The sequence below is a fragment of the Mus caroli genome, unplaced genomic scaffold, assembly GCF_978045245.1.
Source record: "Mus caroli unplaced genomic scaffold, Mus_caroli_1 scaffold_19, whole genome shotgun sequence".
Taxonomy (NCBI): domain Eukaryota; kingdom Metazoa; phylum Chordata; class Mammalia; order Rodentia; family Muridae; genus Mus; species Mus caroli.
The window spans coordinates 78,114,789-78,136,227 of NW_028227274.1; the positions used below are offsets into that span (position 1 = coordinate 78,114,789).

Genomic DNA, 21,439 nt, shown 5'->3' on the forward strand with positions numbered 1-21,439 from the left:
CCCTGTCTGTTCCTTTACTCCTAACTTGTTTTCCTTTTGTATGTTTGTACTTTCTCTACTTCAGTCAAAAGCTCTTTTCTATCATAACTTTTGGTCACAATTTGTGTAGTGTCTCTTCTGTGCTATATCTGGGAATATATTATCACCTTAAAGTTCATAACTAAAGCAGTTTTCACCTAATGTCCTATACAACTCCAATTTTTAAAAGACCTGTCCTCACGATTCTTAACAGAGGTTTTTCATGTCAAGGTCCTGCTAGTTCCGATGGAGACGACCTGCACCCTCTTCTACACAAGTTTCCCTTAGCAGCAAGCTGTGGCACGAAAGAGTGAGATAAAGTTCATAGGAAAGGGGAGGCTGGAAGGTAACGATTTTGTTCAGTCGCCTGGAAAACCTATTAGTCTTATTGAAATTTTATCAAGGTAAAAAGTTTTAGCTTATAAGAGCCTTGTTCCGACATTTCATGCATTTGCCAACTGTCACTCATTATAATCCAAAACTAGAAAACCTCCTGTCTTAGTTTCTATTCCTTAGTCAGGGTTTCTATTCCTGCACAAACATCATGACCAAGAAGCAACTTGGGGAGGAAAGGATTTGTTCAGCTTACACTTCCACACTGCTGTTCATCACCAAAGGAAGTCAGGACTGGAACTCAAGCAGGGCATGAAGCAGGAGCTGATGCCATGGAGGGATGTTTCTTACTGGCTTGCTTGTTTTCTTATAGAACCCAAGACTACCAGCCCAGGGATGGCACCACCCCCATTGATCACTAATTGAGAAAATGCCTTACAGCTGGATCTCATGGAGGAATTTCCTCACTTGAAGCTCCTTTCTCGGTGATACCCCCAGCCTGTGTCAAGTTGACACAAAACCAGCCAGTACACCTTTCCCCAACCCCCACTCAATTCATTAACCCTGTCTTCTTTCAATTCACATAGAATCTACTACCCCTCCACTTATTGTTGTTTAGTGGGTTGTGGGATAGTAGCTTCCATATGGCCTTTCATAACTGTTCCTTAGGTTGGTCACCTTTCCCCTGATTTCTCTTATGCTTCTATACTCCTTTCCCTGTTTGAACCTTTCCACCTACAGTTTTCCACATCCCTAGCTTTGCTTTACCTATAATCTATCTATCCTGTCTTCATAGTCTCCCACACACACACACCGCCCTGCCAAAGTTTCCCTTCTAGTTCCCTGGCTTTGGCTTCATATGCATGTGGTGGACGGGGAGTCTCATACACTGCTGGTGGGAGCATAAAGTAGTACAATCACTCTGCAAGTCAGTCTGGAGACGCCTCAAAACACTAGGAATACAATTGCCAACCCATCCAGCTGTACTGCCCTTGAACCCTTATACCTAAGAGAACTTCATAGTCTACTACCGAAACACTTGCACGTTCATGCTAATTGATGGCCGAGTCACAATAGCTAGGAAATGGAGTCGTCACTTACGTCCATCAACAGATTAATGGATTCAAAATAAGTTTATGTATATATGAATATGAGTTAACTGTAAAGAAAAATGAAATCATCAACTGTGCTGTACAAATGATGGATGAAAATGGAAAAGGTTATTCTGAGTGAAATAACAGAAGCCCAGAAAGTCAGAGCTATATGATTTCTGTCATGAATCCAGTTATTTCTTTGTCTACATGGAGGGCAGGTGTTTGTATAGTGTGTGTACACACTTGAGGATAGATGTATAATGCTTGAGCACATAGGCCTGGAGGCCAGAGCAGGGCATTGGATGTCCTCCTCCATCACTGTCTCCCTGCACTCTGAGATCTTGGTTTTGGTTAAACTCGCAACCAGGAAGCCCCAGAAATCTCCCTGTGTCAAACACACATAAGCATTTGGGTTACAGGCTCACATAATCCCAACTTGCTACATTTTAAACACTGTTTATTGCCATTTTTATTTTGCAGTACTGGGGAGGGAAAGGTTTGTGTCATTTTACAGTTGTAGTCTACCATGAAAGGAAATCAAGGTGGAAACTCAAAAGTAGGAGCTTGGAGGCAGGTATTGAAACAGAGGCCCTGTGAGAATACTGCTTACTGGCTTTCTCACCTTGGCTTGCTCTTTCTTATACAATATGGCACTAGCCACAATGTGTTGGTCCCACCCACATCACTTATCAATCAAGAAAATGTATCAATTAAGAAAATGCCCCAGCTGCTGGCGTACAAGCAACCTGATGGGTGATTTTCTCAGCTGATACTCTTTCTTTCCAGATGACTCCAACTTACATCAAGTTAGCAAAAAGAAACCAGTCAAGAAGTTATATGTTTTATATATTAGTATGTGCACTTAGTATGCATTATTTGAGATAGATTTCAGACCCTTACTTTTGAACTTCCCCCCCCCCCTTTTATGTGTTAAGTACTATAAATTTCACTCAACAGACTTTCCTGTGTCGTAGTCATGTTTCTACCAGGAGAGAGAGAAAAAAATTAGCCTAGTAATTTGCATATAAATTTACTATTAAATTATTAATTGTAACAAAGAATTGCATGCCAAGTTATAAAGAGAATGCTAATGAACATAAAGTAGAATACACAGGATCAAATGTCCCTTTCTGGAGTTGAGGAAAAGCACTCCTGGGGAAACCTCTGAGCAAGCCATCTCTCCTAGGCAGTATGATTCAAGAGAGTATCCATAGCTCACTGGGGAGTCACAGACTGAGAAGTTAGATCGGTGGAATTACTCAAAAGCTGCCATCTGAGATACCAGGGAAAGAAGATGCCCACAGCAAGTCCGTGGGCTATCTGCAGGGTAGATGTGCTTAGAAAAATCACCCCAGAATGCTTGGAAGCTGTTGCTGAGGCAGGAGAAAAGCCATTGGGAGGGACACCCGATCCTGTCCAGAGCTAGCTTCCACCATCCTAGGAAAAGAGATAGACTAGATTAAGGAGGATTTTGTCTGTGTTTGCCTCCATGTGCTTCCAGATTCAGCTCCTAACAAAGTCTGATCTGGTGCAGTTTACAAAGTCTTGCCTCCAGCAAGCCAAACATGATGGATTTGGAAGTTGATGGCAGCAAATTAGTACCTGTTGTGAACTTAATCTTACAAGTTCTGATACTCTAGGTTTTCATTATCATGATTTATTTTAATTTACATTATGGTTTTTGTTTTCGTTGACCAAGGGAGTTTTAGAACTGTCTAAGTTTCTAAACGTTAAGGTTATTTATAGATAATGTCTCATGATTCTTGCCTTAAGTCTGCTGTATGCAAATATATTTTCAATGATCTAAATCCTGGGTATTATGAGATGAGTTCTTTTATGTAGCCTTTAATATAATCAAGTTGAACATAGTTTTATATCTGTTTAAAGATAAGATGTAGCCTACTATTGAGTAGTAATGCCACTTATAGATTTTATATGTTTGTTGCCAGATTTATAAATTGTGTTTCTAGTTTTATAATATTCTGATTTTTTTTATTTTGCATGAAGTTATTTAAAAATTAAGTTAGAACACAAACCACTTTCTCACTGTGGCACATTCATGCAAATGTGCCACTACAGTTTGTTATTATCTGTCCCCATAGCCAATCTGTTCACTTTTCAATCTGTTCCACTTAGGTAATTCCCCTCCCCCATCCAGGTTAGTCCCTCCTTTTGATTTCTTTTATTCTTATTGGGTTTTGTGAGCATATACAGTGATGTGTTTCATTGTGGCATTTATATTTTACATTGATCTTCTTTGTTCTTATTTACTCTCCTTCCCCCAGTTCTTCCCATAACCTCCCCACCCCACCCCCAATGCTCTTCTTCTGGTCCCTCTCTGCCATACCAACACTGCCCTTTGTGATTTCACACGTGTATTCATGGCCCTCTCTGATGTCTATTACCCATTTCTGCCCCTTTAAGATCTCTCATTCCACTCTCATGGCGCTCTTCCCAGTTTCATGGGGCATTCATCTTTCACATTGCTGCAATGAAATCTCTCACAGAAGCAACACAAAGAAAGAAGAGTCATTTGGGATTACTTTCCAAGTACACATTCCATCCATTGTGGCAGTGATGTCCTGGTGGCAAGAGCTTGAGGCAGCTGGTCACATGGCATCAGGAAGCAGTGAGAAATGATCAGTGGTTCTCAGCTGTATTTCTACTTCTTATTCAGTCCAGGGCCTCAACCCATATTGTGGTGCCATCCACAGTTACAGTGGGTCTTCCTGTCTCAATGAACCAAATCTAGAAAGTGCCTTGTAAACATGGCTAATGGTTTCTCTTCCAGGTGATCCTAGATTCTGTCAAATTGGCAATCAATACTGAGTCTCACAAGTCCACATAACATTTTAAACCATAACCCTACACCTTGTGCCCGAGGGCTCACAACCACCTCATAATACAAAGTACAATGAGTCCAATTTGAAAAGTTCCCATAGTGTTTACTTGTTTACAAGTCTAGAGTCCAGGTCTTCTGAAACACAAGGCAAGCCCTTAACCATGAGCTCCTTTATACAACAATGATAAAAATCTTCTATACGTCCAACAAATAAGCATCTCTGTTAGTTATGCAGCCCTTGTGTGCTTCCCTAGGAATCTTTTAAATTTTAATATACAAATACTCTACATTTATGACATATTATAAGATGAAGATATTTATCTCATTGTAATGTTATTTATATAAAATGCATTTTGACACAAATTTCTTCTTTAATTGAGATGGGAGAATCCACTGTAACTGTGGATGGCACCATGACATGGGTTGAGGCCCTGGACTGAGTAAGAAGTAGAAATACAGCTGAGAACCTCTGATCATTTCTCACTGCTTCCTGATTAAGGATGCAATGTGACCAGCTGCCTCAAGCTCGTGAATGTATAATGTGTGTGTGTGTGTGTGTGTGTGTGTTTTCAAGATGTCTAAAAGGGCATCAGATGCCCTGGAGATAGAGTTAAAGACAGGTATGAGCTGCTGAACAGAAGGATTGAAAACTTAGCTCAGCAAGAGCAGCAAGCATCCCTAACAGCTGAGTCGTCTCTCCAGCCCAATTGCCAGCACATCTTGCCCTTATGTCATACATTCTAATAGATGTTAGACCTAGGTATGGCCTTGAACTTGTTCTTTGGAATATAGAAAGTAATATATAAATACACCAATCTCATTTAAAGATTATAGAAGATTAAGTAAAGAAATAATGAGATTTATTAGTATAGTCAATTTGTTGACTTGCTCTGTTGACTATGAGGGTCTCTATTATAACTCTTCTTTATTCTCCTTTTTCCTATAAAATTTATTCTTTCCATTATTTTTTAATTTTTTATACTTATTTATTTATGTGTATGAGTGTTCGCCTTCATGTATTATATGTACCATGTATGTGCCTGGTGCATGCAAAGGTCAGAAGAGAGTATCAGATCTCCTGGAAGAGCCATTGTGATTGGATGTGAGCCACCAAAAATACAATTTTTATTGAGATTTTCATTTTCAAGATTTAATTTTTTAATATTTATTTTTATTCACATTGCTGAGTCACCCAAATTTCCAATTTTCCAGCTCATCTTCATGACTGTTTTCACCAAACTAGTTGACTTTCCTCACCAAGTCCGGAATTGACTTCTTATTCTCATTTGTATAGTCTTTCATGTCATCAGTTATTCTTATTGTAAAATCCTGAAGTCATTATCTGCTTTGTTATCTGTTTCATAACTGTGAAGAGTGTTGCTAAGGAGCTAGGGTTTCATGGAAACATAATGTTGCTTTGGTTTTTTCATGATTCTTATGTGTCTATGTTTTGAATATCGTCTGAGGTTTTATTTGAAAATCTTGAGCAGCCAACTTTGTTAAGAACTGAAACTCAAAGGCACTCAGAAAGAAAAACTCAAACTGTTATAATGACAATGTCCAATGTCAAAATATTAAAAAAAACACACACACACATTAAAATCACTTAAATCTCACCAATTCTATTCACAATTCCAAAGAACAGAAAACAGCTGAGATAAGCTTGAATATGCTGTGAAATTAAAATTTTTATAAATATAAAAATAATAAATAAAAGAAGGCAAAGAAATAAGAAAATAGATCAGAAGATAAATGAAATCATTAAAATGGAAAACAATATTATGGAACAGAAGACACAAAATAAAAAAAAAACGGAAAAGAAAATAGTTTAAATATTTTCCTATAATAAGAAAGTTCAAAGATAAAATCAGATAAATATAAGAGTTGAATAAAAGATAAGAATGTAAGATTTTTAAATAAGAACAGAAACTAATAGCATAAAGCTAATAAATTTACAGTAGAAAAACAAAGGCATTAATTGAAAAAATAAGAGATCTGAGAGTAGTGGCAATGGCCTGTGCTGTCCAGGGTTGCCTCTGGGTGAACTGACCAATAATTCCTAGAGAATTATCCTGTACTAGGCACTCAGACCGTCATTAAATAGCCCCGATGTCTTCTGGGAACAGTACTGTTCACCCATGCCAAGTAATTCTGATCAAACTCTTTTTTTTAATACTAATTAGCCTGCAAGGCAGTAGATTTCCATAGGACTTATTTATGCATCCTCAGCCTTGGTGAAGCCACTCCTACTTCCTGATCTCCCCGCCCCTGCCCCACCCCTGCTTACACCTTTAACGACAGGTATTGCCTTCATAGTCCTTCATGAGACCTGTGTTCTACATTCCTTTGTAATTGTATTTCTACTTCAATTGCAAGGTCATAGGTTTCCAAGCAGCTTTTAACAACCCATCATTTTGCTTAACCCTTCATCTTCTCATAGCCCCTCCCAGGTTTGACTCGTCCAATCCCCAGCATTCCCTTCTCTGCTTTCATTTGATTTATGTATTACCATCTCCCCTCCCTTAGTGGGTCCCTTCCCAATGGCCCACTTCTGATCACCTGGCTCCCATAGATAATCTAAGTTAGAAACCAAAGATTCACATATAAGAGAGAGCATGCAGCTTTTGTCTCTCCGAGCTTGGGTAATATTTTTTTTTCTAGTTCCATCCCTTTACTTGTAAACTTATGGTTTTGTTTTTCTTTAGATGATTAATATTTCACTGTGTATATGTACCATAATTTTCATATCCATTGATCTATATTTATTCCATAAGGCCCTATTGCTGAAGACGCCACCCAGGTTGGTTGCAGAATATCAACCGCAAATTGGCCAGGAAACTCTCCCTGCTGGATTGTTTACATAGTACTAGAAAATGCTATGCAGGCTGCTGGGGGAGAAACAATATCAGTGGTCTTGCCCAGGACTGGACCCTGCATGATGCAATACAGACCTGGGAGGGAAGTGTACCCACTGGCACAACAGTGACATGTTGGCTATGGAGCGTACTGGCTGGTTTTGTGTGTCAACTTGACACAAGCTGGAGTTATCACAAAGAAAGGAGCCTCCCTTGAGGAAATACCTCCATGAGATCCAGCTGTAAAGCATTTTCTCAATTAGTGACCAAAGGGGAGAGGGCCAATTGTGGGTGGTACCATCCCTGGGCTGGTAGTCCTAGGTACTATAAGAAAGCAAGCTGAGGAAGCCAGGGGAAGCAAGCCAGTAACATACCTCCACAGCCCCTGAATCAGCTCCTGCTTCCTGACCTGCTTGAGATCCAGTCCTGACTTCCTTGGTGATGAACAGTAGTGTGGAAGTGTAAGTTGAATAAACCCTTTCCTCCCCAACTTGTTTCTTGGCCATGATGTTTTCTGTAGGAATACAAACCCTGACTAAGATGTGGGGGTAACCAATAACTTCCTGAATGGATTAGACACATTCTCCACAACACAATTTAATACCTGGTACTTTAAAACTACTCAAAACCCCATGACTGGAGAGGTCATGGGGCCTTGTGGAAGGGAACTAATTCTGTTATTTCTGTACATGCCCCCAGTGTTAAAGTACCCTCTTACTATTTTCACTTGTATCCATATATCGGTACTGTTCTGAGCCTTGGTCAAAGAACATTTTGGGAAACAATGGTTAATAATGATACATATAACTGGTCCAAATGCTGAAAATAATAGCTGTCAGCCACAGATCCACTGTCTACAGCAACCTCCCTCCATACAAAGCTTAGAAACCATCAAGACTAGTCAGATAGAATGTAGTCAAAAGATGAGGAGGAGAACTGTGAAGTGATGCCTTCTGCAGATGACATGGTAATGCACACACCAACACAGAGCAGCTCACTGCCTGCACAAGACCAAGTGGCTCACAACGTTAGGATGAATAGAGAAGGACTTCCCAGGCCCCACCCCTAGCTGAGGAGCTGTCAGCAGATGATGCATACTGGGAAAAGGAGAACCATCTTTCTTTAGGGATGTAGCCACTGATAGGTAGCCATGGTAACCTATCGGTGGATGGTCTCACACCCTGTACAATCAGCACTAATTGGACTCACTTTGGCTACTAATATTAACAATTAAAGGAAGGTAGAGAATATTAAATTAGAAGAGAGATGGCTTGATTAGTACTCGAAAGAATTATATACATTGTATACATCTATAGTGTTTTTTTCAAAACTAAAAACATTTTTAAAATCTTTTTTTTTCCTTTTGGTTTTTCAAGACAGGGTTTCTCTGTGTAGCCCTGGCTGTCCTGGAACTTGTTCTGTAGACCAGGCTGGCCTTGAACTCAGAAATCCACCTGCCTCTGCCTACCAAGTGCTGGGAATAAAGGCGTGCACCACCACACCCAGCCTAAAAACATTTTTAAATTAATATAATAAAAACAGGAAATCATAAAATGGGTAAAGAAAACTAAATTAATGTGTGAGGGCAAATAAAAATATAAGCACGGAAAGGTTTAATACAACAAAGTAAAAATATTGCTAAAATTATAGTAAAAGAGGGGGGAGACAAAGTTGGGGAAAGACAGAAGGTATGTAAGAGAGGGAGGGAGATAGAGGGCATGTTAGAGCAGTTTCTGAATTCTTAAAAGATTGGAGATCACCAGTAAAATGCAAACTGGTGGGGAGCCATTTAATGTGTGACTTTTATCTTCCTTCTCCCACCCTGCTGGGGCTCCCCAGGTATGACCTCTTGAGACGGTTTATAGTCTACTTGAGTTTAACACCAATGCACGGGGAGGGAGGATTTTCCTACAGTCAAAATCCCATAAGTATCCATCCCTTTACTGGAGGCATGTACCTAGGGATAGCCGATATTCAAATGGAGCCTCAAGAGTTTTCAGAGTCTGTACCAGCAAGTGGCAGATAAGTGGCCCCAGAGGTTGATCCATCTGCTAACCCCAGGCTTAGAGCTGCCAAACCCTACAGCCAATCCCAAACAATGAGATTGGCTCCTGGCCACTGGGGGTGAAGCTACCCTTTTCTGTGTATCTCACTGCCTAAAGCTCGCAAGCTTCTTACCTCCTGTACTTTTGAGCTTGTTGACATTCGGCCCTCCACCTCACCAGAGCTGCCTCCCAGGAACGTTTCTCACTGTAGGACTGTGATAGATTCAATTCAGCTTCCCAAACGTGCGGCTATTCCCTGTTCTAGCATCCTTAGGTTAGCTTAGGTTTAAACTGTGGATAATAGCCTGTCATGATGTCTTCCAGACACAATCCTAGGAAGCAACCTACATCATACAGAATGTCAAGATGAAACTTCTCTCAATTATGGGCCCTCATCTAGAAGAATCACTTCCACCTGAAGACCTGGTTGTGAGGACTGTGAGCTTGTCCCAAGATCAGGCCTGCCACCTACCCTGTCTGCTGAGTGAGACTTCCGGTTTCCTTTCCTCTGCTCAGAAGCCATGTGGCTGGAGATTAAACTTGGCTTCTCCCCAAACTTAAACTTGGCTTTACACTCAGCATTTTCTGCTGTTCTAGTAATACCTTGGTGAATTTCAGAAGCCCTAACCCTTTCCTATGTTAGAGTACTTTTCATTCTTCATTCGTTTCAAATAAAACTATTTCCAGAGTTATTTATTTTATTCTCTATATATGGGTGTTTTGCCTGCTTGTATGCACTATGTAGGTGCCTGGTACCCACAAAGGAAGGTGTCAGATGCTCTGCACCTAGAGTTATAGATAGTTGTGAATTACCATGCAGGTGCTGGGAATTGAACTTGGGTCCTCAAAAGAGCAGCAAGTGAACAAAGGGTAGTCATTAAGGGTGACTGTTTTCTAACCTCTCAGCTCTGAAGTAGAATGACATGGGATTTTGCTCCCCAGGATTTTGTGTGGCTTCCTGTGGAACAAGGGACAATGAGCAGCCAATGACTGGGAGAGGTTCACGGTGACTCTGGTAGAGAATAAAAAGAGTGCCGTTCTGGAAGACAATTCCATTACAGTGATCTGGTGGTTCCTCCTGAAAATCCTGGGTTTGTGCCCATCCGTGGGTGCTCACTCTCTTCCTTATCCTCCACAGATTCCTGCAAAGCCCTTTTGCCTCCTGAGAGAATGGCCCAGGAATGCTGGGGCAGACCAATGATGGCAGATGAGCTTCAGCATCTTATGCATCAGAGTAACAGTGATGACTAAATTTCATCAGCCTCCGTTCCATCTGAAACTAACAAATGCCACCACGATGCATATGTACAAACTTTAATGAGGAAGCCTGCTATTCATTCTGTTCCCTGATGTAGCTACAAATATTTAATCATCTACAATCCTGAGCAGCATTTGGGATAAAAATATGGATGGCTGTGTAACGAAGTTCCAACAATTGTATCCAGGAATAAATATATGGGGGACTTAAATCTATGTCTGTGCTTCCCCCAACCACCACATACACAAACACAGGCACACAGACATGTGGTAAGATAAGGTTTGCAGTCAAATATTTACATTACCTTAGACAGCTCTGCCTTCTTGTTTCCTCTCAGAGGGCCCTGAACTCATCACTAATGATCAGGATTCCCAACCTGACACATTTATATACCAAGACCTAAAGAGAATACCAAATAATCCAAACTCTCTGTCGTCCTGGCCAGGGAACAGAAAACAAACCACAGAGACCCAGAATCCAAAGGAAAATGGTGATCGCTGTCACTCCTTTGGGTTTTGCATGTTAATTGTATTCTTTCCTAGTTGGATAATTTGGGAACTCGGGTAAAAACTGGGTAAACATTATTATGTCCACATTAAGGCTTGCCGCTACAGCTCACTGTCTTTTTACCTCCATGGTCATTTTAAAGACATTTGTAAAGTTTGACAAAGCGTGGATGACTCTTAATTGGGATAATGTGAGCATTCGAACAGAGCCTGGCTTCTTAATAATTCCGAACCTGCTTGAGCGGTTTCCAGATTTGCAGCAGAACACTGCCCTCGTGTGTAGAGTTGCATTTTGCAGAGACAGTGTCAATGCACAGGTAGGAGTCCAGCAGTGTCTCCATACACATAAGTCCTTCGGTGTTTGTATCTTTCAATCTTGTGACGGGTTTCGGTAGGTAGCAAATGCCTTCGGAAATTTTTTTAAACAAACTCTTCCATTTCTGCAGCTCTTTATATCAAGTTTATACACGCCGTTTTATGGGCAAAAAGAGTTGTGACTATGAGCCACCTGTTTATTCAAATTTTGAGCCATGGGTTAATAGACATTCATGGACACCTGCTGCCTGTCCTGAGTACACTGATTTTATTTTTCCTGCCCAATTTTCATTACAAAGAAGCATTCTACTTTCTATTTTCAGCTTAAGTTTGAATTAGTTTAAAGTAAACGAACAGCCGTACAATAAGCCCTTTCTTTATCATTTTTAAGCCAGCAATCTATTTTAAAAATGAACCCACCTTATATTCCAAAAGGTGATGAATGGATTGCCAGCAGGAAGTCAACAATCAAAACCTACGTATTGAGTGGCAGCAAAATTAAGCAATAAAATTCAACCTGCCATTTAAAAATGTAACGAAGTACCTCTCTGGAATAACATTAAACCATGTCCACTGTTCACACTGAAAAGAGCTTGTGTTCTCGGGAACATCAAAGAACAATAATGACAAAGGCATCATGTTTTATTGATTCCTTTAAATACCATTTCCTTATCAACTATATTCTTAATTTCTAATTGTGTGAACAAACATGCACTAAAAATAGGCTCTTGTAACCTAACTCGAATCTCTTTTCTTTTTCTTTTTTTTTTTTTTTTTTTTTTTGGGCTTTTTCAAGACTGGGTTTCTCTGTATAGCCCTGGCTGTCCTGGAACTCACTTTGTAGACCAGGCTGGCCTTGAACTCAGAAATCTGCCTGCCTCTGCCTCCCGAGTGCTGGGATTAAAGGCGTGCCCCACCATGCCCGGCTAACTCGAATCTCTTGACACAAAACTTAAATCAATTTTTCTCCTTTTTTTTTTTTTTTTTACTTTCTACAGCTTTGAGCTATACAGTCTCACTTCTAATATGAACCCAATCCCCATTTTTATAAATTTGAATGAGTAGATCTATAAAATTTTAAACTATTTAAGACAAGGTTTTTTTAATAGTATTTTAATTGATCGAAAATAATATGTCTCCCATTGACTATACAAGAAAAGCAGTGGCTGCCTCTAGCCATAGTGATGGGCGGCTGTGTACATTCATGTTCTGTCTCTTTCAGTGGTCCAGATTTATCCAGATTTTTTGCGGGTTTTTTTTTTATTTGTTATTTATAGGGGGGGGAATAATATGGTTGGGCAAGCATGCCATAAAAGTGGAAAACAGAGGACAAGTTTTTGGAGTCATTTCTCACCTTCCACCCTCACATGGGTTCTAAGAGATCTAACTCAAGTCACCAGGCTCCCACAGCAAGTTCATTTATGTGCTGAGCCACCTTGCCAGCCCCAGATTTTTCCAATTTCAACAATGTTTAGCAAAATATCCCAGATAAAGAGAGTTCTGGTCAGGAAGGGACATGGAGAAGTGCTGGGATTATATATGTAATCTTCTGAATCAAATTCAAATATTCCTCCTCGCTGTGTTAGAGTCATGGATGCAGCGTTTTCCATGGCTACTGGGATGCCTGCCGACAAGATATACAGAAAGAAGTTTCTCTAGGCTTCGTGAAATGTTGTAGACATTATCTTCATTTTATTATGGAAAAACTAATGGGAAAATTAGAGAGAGAAAGAGAGAGAGAATACTCAGGACCTGTTATAATCTGATATAATAACAGTGTGAAGAAAAATGTAAATATGCCAATGTCAAGATCAGAGGAATTAATTGGTATCTGGCAAACTGAAATATTAACTAATATTTCTTCAGGGCAATCTTGTATACTGATTGCATGTGCGCTAAAAGTTGCAAATTTGCAAGGTTCATTTGAATACGAGTCTAGTGTTTTAAGCATTTTGGTTGGGGGCGGGGGAGGCGGTGGGCAGGGCAGTCTGATAATCTGATTAAAACTGAGATTTAGCATGGAGCCATGATGTTTGACTCTCTGTCAACTTCTTCACATACATTTTACTCAAAAGCACAAGAGCATGCATTGCTTCAGGTGAGTTCAAAGAGTTTAGGCTTGCTCGAGTACTTGTTAGATGTTTCGGGAACAGTTATTTGAAATGTAAATGTATCTGATTTTACTATATCTGGCTTAATGATCCACATGATACCACATAGTAGATGCAGCCTGTCAAGGCCCAGATTCTCCCATGAGTTGGTCCATCCTACCATCTACTTCATATATGAGCTGCAGTCCTACAGAACCAGACGTCATTACTGAATAGGGCCCTGCTGAGAGAGGGACCCTCAGGGCAGTAGAGCTGCCTGCAGACTACAAACACAAAAGTCTAGCTAGGCAAGTGTGATGGTTTGTTTATTCTTGGACCAGGGAATGGCACCATTAGGAGGTGTGGCCTTGTTGGAATAGGTGTGACATGGTTGAAATAGGTGTGTCACTGTGGGTGTGGGCTTAAGACCCTCACCCTAGGTGCCTGGACATCAGTCTTCCACAGGCAGCCTTTGGATGAAGACGTAGAACTCTCAGCTCTGCCTGTGCCATGCCTGCCTGGATACTGCCATGCTCCTGCCTTGATGATAATGAACTGAACCTCTGAACCTGTAAGCCAGCCCAATTAAATGTTTTTTTTTTATAAGACTTGCCTTGGTCACGGTGTCTATTCACAGTAGTAAAACCCTAATTAAGACAGCCCTCAATGTTGACTGCCCTGAGGCTTGCTGTCTTAGTTCGGGTAGATAGATAGATAGATAGATAGATAGATAGATAGATAGATAGATAGATAGATCAATCGATAGATAGATAGTGTGTGTGTGTCTGTGTGTGTCTGTGTGTGTCTTTATGTCTGTGTGTGTGTCTGTGTGTGTGTATCTTTATGTCTGTGTGTGTGTCTGTGTGTATGTGTGTCTGTGTGTTTGTCTGTATGTGTGTGTATCTTTATGTCTGTGTGTGTGTCTGTGTGTGTGTGTCTGTGTGTGTGTCTGTGTGTGTGTGTATGTGTGTATGTGTGTCTGTGTGTGTGTCTGTTTGTGTGTCTGTGTGTGTGTCTGTGTGTGTGTCTGTGTGTGTGTGTGCTGGAGCCTTGGTGGACACCTATAGTCTGCTGCCACAGGAGGCCATTTTAGTGTCTGTTGCCTGAGTTGCCACTGGAGACCATGTTGCTATGTATAGTCTGTGCTGCCTCTGAGGGCAGTGTTGGGGTCTGTGGCCCTGCATATTGATGTTCATAGCCTACACTGCCAGCAAAGGCCACACGATCTGTGCTGCTGCCTGAAATTGTGTTGATGTCCATGATTCGTGCTACTGCATGAAGCCATGTTGATTCCGAAGGCCAGGCAAGCATCTCTGATCTGTGCTGCTCCCCGGATCCACGTAGATATTCATGAACTATGCCATTAGAGGCCGTGTTGGTATTTGTGGCCTGTGCTGCCCTGGAGTCATGTTGATGTCCATGGTCTGTGCTCCCACAAAAGGCCATGCTGATGTCTGCTATCTAAGTCACCACTAAAGACCACTGAAGATGTCTGTGGGCTATGCCACTGGAGATCATACTGAGGTCCTTCGCGTGTGCTGATGCTTGAGATCATGTGGATGTCTGTGGTCTGTGCTATCATCAGAAACCATGTAAACATCCGTTATCCCTGTTCCTGCTGACTGTAAAGATCAAGTAAGGTACTTTTGCAGTGATAACTATGACTGCATTCTTGAGAAAGAGAGACAAAGAAGGCTTCTGTAACAACCCATTCCCTCATCCCGCTCCACCTTATTCCCACCCCCCAAAATGTATCAGTCTAGACAGGATGCCATCAAAGAGAACTCTTTGTTTAGATTTATATTTGTTTATTTTATGTATAAGAGTGCTCTGTCTTCATGAACACCATAAAAGGGAATCACATCCCATTACAGATGGGTGTCATCTACCATGTTATTGCTGGGAATTAATTCAGGACCTCTAGAAAAACAGCTAGTGCTGTTAACCACTGAGCCATCTCTCCAGCACCTCAAAGGAAACTCTTAAGAATTAAGATGAGGATGCTGAAGTGTAGCTCTCCACAGCTGATTGCTTCTGGCCAAGGGTGAGGGAGGAAGACTAAGTTTTCTTTAAGGGGCTGGCTACGTGGAGATTGACCATGTTCCAGTGAGTACTGGGCAACACAAATTGAATTTCTTTCTTCTTTTTTTTTCTTCTTTTTATCCTGGAGCAGAGGGTTGGGGTCACAAAGGTGGGGAGTGGACCAGAGAAGATTGGAAAGTGACTGTGATCTGTGTACATTGTGTGTAACTCCCAAATAATCAATAAAAGTATTATGCTGGGAGGGAAAAAGACCAGCTCAACTACATAAACAATGATCAAAGTGACCATTGTACACTGAGTGATTTATTACAGACAGAGTTGACAATTTTTAAAGATTGACTATTGATTAATAACTTAGGCACGGTCTTTTCTTACTGAAGTCTCTTATTTTCTTCAATTGATGTGAAAGAGATAGACACATACTCTAGAAATCCAAGTGTTGCGTGTTCCTTGAAATATGGCTCAAAAAGCTCATCTCGTAATTTACTTTTAGTAATTTCATATCATCTTGTTTCTTTTGATACTTCCTATTTCACCAATGCTTAAATTAAACATGTATATGTATATTTTAATATAGACTATTAATTATTCCTTGGTTCATATATATCAGTCTACTTGGTTTTCAAGTTTCCTGGGCACTGATGCCAAATAGGCTCTCCCCAAAGCTATTTGTGTCCTTAGACATTGCAAGTAAACCTAGCTCTTCCTCACATGGGTGTCTTCTGCCTAAGTACCACCTTAAGTTACTTGAACCCTAACCCATTTTTTTCGTTTATTTATTCACTTTACAACCCAATCGCAGCCCCCCTCCTCTCCTCCCAATTCCACCTTTACAAATCCCCCCCATTTCTGCCTCCCCTTCTCCTCAGAGAAGGGGAAGCCCCCCCCCTTGATCATCACCCCACTCTTGGACATCAAGTTGCAGCAGGACTAACCGCATCCTTTCCCACGGAGATTCAATTAGACAGTCCAGCTAGGGGAAGGGAATGCAATGGCAGGCAACAGAGTCAGAGACAGCACCAACATGAATACCAAGCTACAAATGTGTAGAAAGCCTAGGTCCATCTCCAGTATGCTCTTTGGTTGGTGGTTTAGGCTCTGTCAGCCTCTGTGGATCCACAGAGGCCTTCCTGTGATGTCCTGGACCCATCTGACTTGCTCAATTCTATCCTATAGTCTTCCACATGAATACCTGTGCACTCTGATGTTTGGCTGTAGGTCTCCCCATCTGTTTCCATCCTCTACGGGATGAAGTCTCTCAGGAAATAGTTATGCTATGCTGTCTGCAAGCATAACAGAGTACCATCAATAGCATCAGGAGTTGGCTCTTTCCCATGGGATGGGTCTCAAGTTGGGCCAGTCATGGGATGGCTGTTCCTCAATCTATGCTCTATCTTTAACTGTGCCCATCTCATAGGCAAGACAAATTTTGGGTCAAAAGTTTTGTGGGTAGGTTGATGTCCCTCTCACTCCACTGGAAGACTCACCTGGCTAAAGAAGGTGGCCACTTCAGTCTCTGTATCCCCACCTGTTAGGAGTCTCAGCTACAGTCACCCCCATAAACTCCCTGGAGCTTCCCTCATCCCAGGTTTCTGGCTTACCCCAGAGATGCAGCTCCCCACCCCCCGCCCCTGATTTCCCCGATTTCCACTATCTCTTCAAGCCCTTTTCCACAGTACCCCCTCCTCTCACCTGATCCTCATCTCTGTTCTCCTCTTCACCCCCTCTCCCAGTTTCCTCCTTCCCTCTACCTCTGATGTCTATTTTAGCTCCCCTTCTAAGTAAGATTCACAATCCTCCCTTGAGGCCTCACTACTTAATTTCTTTGAGTATATGGATCGTAGCATGATCATCCTGTACTTTGTGGCTAACATCCACTTATAAGTGAGTACAAACCACTTGTGTGTTTCTGGGCCTGGGTTACCTCACTTGGGATGTGTCTTAGTCAGGGTTTCTATTCCTGCACAAACATCATGACCAAGAAGCAAGTTGGGGAGGAAAGGGTTTATTCGGCTTACACTTCCATGCTGCTGTTCATCACCAAAGGAAGTCAGGACTGGAACTCAGACAGGTCAGGGAGCAGGAGCTGATGCAGAGGCCATGGAGGAATGTTCTTTACTGGCTTGCCTCCCCTGGCTTGCTCAGCCTACTCTCTTATAGAACCCAAGACTACCAGCCCAGGGATGGTCCCACCCACAAGGGGCCTTTCCCCCTTGATCACCAATTGAGAAAATGCCCCACAGTTGGATCTCATGGAGGCATTTCCTCAACTGAAGCTCCTTTCTCTGTGATAACTCCAGCTGTGTCAAGTTGACACACAAAACCAGCCAGTACAATTGACCCCTTGTCAACTTGACACACAAACACATCACTAGTAAGCCTCAACCCTTACATTCTTATTCATCCCCAAGATCTAAATAACTTTAAAAGTCCCACAGTCTTTATATATTCTTAAAATTTCAATCTCTTTAAAATATCCATCTCTTTTAAAATCCAAAGTCTTTTTACAATTAAAAGTCTCTTAACTGTGGGCTCCACTAAAACAGTTTCTTCCTTCAAGAGGGAAAATATCAGGGCACAGTCACAATCAAAGCAAAAATCAATCTCCAACCGTCCAACGTCTGGGATCCAACTCACGATCTTCTGGGCTCCTCCAAGGGCTTGGGTCACTTCTCCAGCCATGCCCTTTGTAGCACACACGTCGTCCTCTGGGCTCCAGATGCCTGTACTCCACTGCTGCTGCTGCTCTTGGTGGTCATCTCGTGGTACTGGCATCTCCAAAACACTGCATGACCCCTTCAGTCCTGGGCCTTCAATTACAACTGGGGCTGCACCTTCACCAATGGCCTTCCATGGCCTCTCACAGTGCCGAGCCTCAGCTGCTCTGTGTGACCCCTTCATGCCTTCAAAACCAGTACCACCTGGGTGACCCTTACACATTACCAAGTCCCACTGCAGAAGGAGTACAACCTTGCCTATCTCTGGAACACAGCCTCCTTGTGCTTTCAGAAAACACTTCCCAGAAGATGTCACCTCAACGATGCTGGTCTCTTCTTAATCACCGCTAATTTCTTAGCTCCAGCTAACCAGCATCAATAGTCCCAGTAATGCAAAGTTTTTGCTTTAGTAGTTCTGGTATCTTGTTAATCACAGCTGATTCTTCAGCCCCAGCTAACCAGAACTACAAAATCTTCACAATCAAAACAGCAATGGCCCTGAAAAGAGTCTTTAATTTTCCCTCTGAAATTTCACAAACCAGACCTCCATCTTCTGCACTGTTCTCAACATTATCTTCCAAGCTCCTACACAACATCTGACAGAGCTCTTAACAACAAATGGATCTTAAAGCCCAAAGTTCCAAAGTCCTTCCACAGTCCTCCCCAAAACATGGTCAGGTTGTCACAGGAATACCCCACTCTGCTGGTACCAATTTGTCTTAGTCAGGGTTTCTATTCCTGCACAAACATCATGACCAAGAAGCAAGTTGGGGAGGAAAGGGTTTATTCGGCTTACACTTCCATGCTGCTGTTCATCACCAAAGGAAGTCAGGACTGGAACTCAGACAGGTCAGGGAGCAGGAGCTGATGCAGAGGCCATGGAGGAATGTTCTTTACTGGCTTGCCTCCCCTGGCTTGCTCAGCCTACTCTCTTATAGAACCCAAGACTACCAGCCCAGGGATGGTCCCACCCACAAGGGGCCTTTCCCCCTTGATCACCAATTGAGAAAATGCCCCACAGTTGGATCTCATGGAGGCATTTCCTCAACTGAAGCTCCTTTCTCTGTGATAACTCCAGCTGTGTCAAGTTGACACACAAAACCAGCCAGTACAGGATGATACTGTCTAGTTCCATCCATTTTCCTGAAATTTTCATAATGTCTTTGTTGTTAATAGCTGAATAGTATATACTACATATTCTTTAAACATGCTTTAGTTGAGGGACATCTAGGTTACTTCCAGTTCCCGGCTATTAAGAATAAAGCTCGGGGAGCGAAACCAACGCCTGGCTGGGAGCAGTCGCCGTGGAGGTCTTTGGCCAGTATCGATTCCACCTGCCTACAAACATGGGGAATATCTTTGCAAACCTCTTCAAGGGCCTTTTTGGCAAAAAAGAAATGCGCATTCTCATGGTGGGCCTGGATGCTGCAGGGAAGACAACAATTCTATACAAACTGAAGCTGGGCGAAATTGTGACCACCATTCCCACCATTGGTTTCAATGTGGAGACTGTTGAATACAAGAGTATCAGCTTCGCGGTGTGGGATGTGGGCAGCCAGGACAAGATCTGGCTGCTGTGGCGCCACTACTTCTAGAACACCCAAAGACTGCCCCACCTGGGGATCCATCCCATATACAATCACCAAACCCAGACGCTATTGTGGATATCAACAAGTGCTTGCTCATATGAGCCTGATATAGCTGTCTCCTGAGAGGCTCTGCCAGAGCCTGACAAGTAGAGAGGTGGATGCTCTCAGCTAACCATTGGACTGAGCACAGGGTCCCCAATGGAGGACCTAGAGAAAGGACCAAAGGAGCTGAAGGAACTTGCAGCCCCATAGGAGGAACAACAATACAAACCAACCAGTACCCCCAGAGCTCCCAAAGACTAAACCACCAACCAAAGAGAACACATGGAGGGACCATGGCTCCAGCTGCATATGTAGCAAAGGATGTCCTTGTTGGACATCAATGGGAGGAGAGGCCCTTGGTCCTGAGAAGGCTTGATGCCCCAGTGTAGGGGAATGCCAGGACAGGAAAGTGGGTGGGTTGGTGAGCATGGGGAGGGGGGGTGGGATAGGGGGTTTTCGGAGAGGAAACCAGAACAGGGGATAACATTTGAAATGTAAATAAAGAAAATGCCTGCTTTCTTATATAATCCTGAACCACCAACCTAAGGATGGCACCACCCACCATGGGATATGTCTTCCCCCATCAATCACCAATTAAGAGAATGCCTTATTATAGACTTACCTGATCTTATGGAAACATTTTCTCAATTCCCTCCCCTCAGATGGCTTTACCTTGTATAAAGTTGACATAAAACTTATCCAACACAGTAGTATAGCAAATCAGAGGCTCCTCTACACAGCTGTTGTTACTGATTTTATAAATCTGGAGAGGGGCCTTCTGAATCTGTGAACGTTCAGGTCTGAGTCTTGAAGTTGACATTGCTTTCTAGGCTTTCCATGTTGAATTTCCTTCCTGAATCTTAGGAGCCTCCTTCCTGCCTCTAGATGGGAATTTTTCTATTTGAAGTAAATAGCTATGCAACAGTCCTTTTCTTTAAATAATGCCTTAAATTCCTCCTTAACTATATTAGTCTGAATTAATGGTATCTTACTTATCTTATATTACTTACATCCCATTTTTCCTTGCAAATCAATGTACTTTCAATAACATAATCTGAGCTAAAACTCAAATCACAAAGTTGTAAATGGAATTGATTAGAATTTAATTTTCATTGGATATATTGACCATCTGATTGTCCAAATCAGACAGCCCTCATGGTTCGCTGAATCATTTTGAAATCAATCGTTAATATGACTTGAGTATTGACTCCCATGGAGCTGAATAAACATGACAGCTGAAGGATCTGACAATGTTATGAGATCCGATTCTTTGATTGCGCATGTCATCTATGTTAATAAAGCATATGGAAAATTGGAGACAAATCTATAACTTTATGGTATGTGCTGGGGTATAGGAGAAATGAAAGGCTATGTAAAACAATTTTAATTTTGTTTGTATTTTTATTGGATATTTCATGTATTTACATTTTAAATGTTATCCCCTTTCCAGATTTCCCCTTCAGAACCCCCTTATCCCATCTCCCCTCTCCCTGCTTCTATGAGGACGATCCCCTGTCCACTCACCCACTCCCACCTCACCACCCTGGCATTCCCCTACACTGAGGCTTAGAGCCTTCACAGGACCAAGGCCCTCTTCTTTCATTGAAGCTTAACATGGCCTTCCTCTGCTACATAAGTGTCTGGAGCCATGGGTCCCTCCATGTATACTCTTTGGTTGGTGATTTAGTCCCT

General features: G+C 41.9%; 1 pseudogene; it reads left to right on the plus strand.

The window, feature by feature from the left end:
• The first annotated feature begins 19,390 nt into the window (after positions 1 to 19,390).
• LOC110285168 (ADP-ribosylation factor 1 pseudogene) lies at positions 19,391 to 20,537 on the plus strand (annotated as a pseudogene).
• Positions 20,538 to 21,439: the final 902 nt, after the last annotated feature.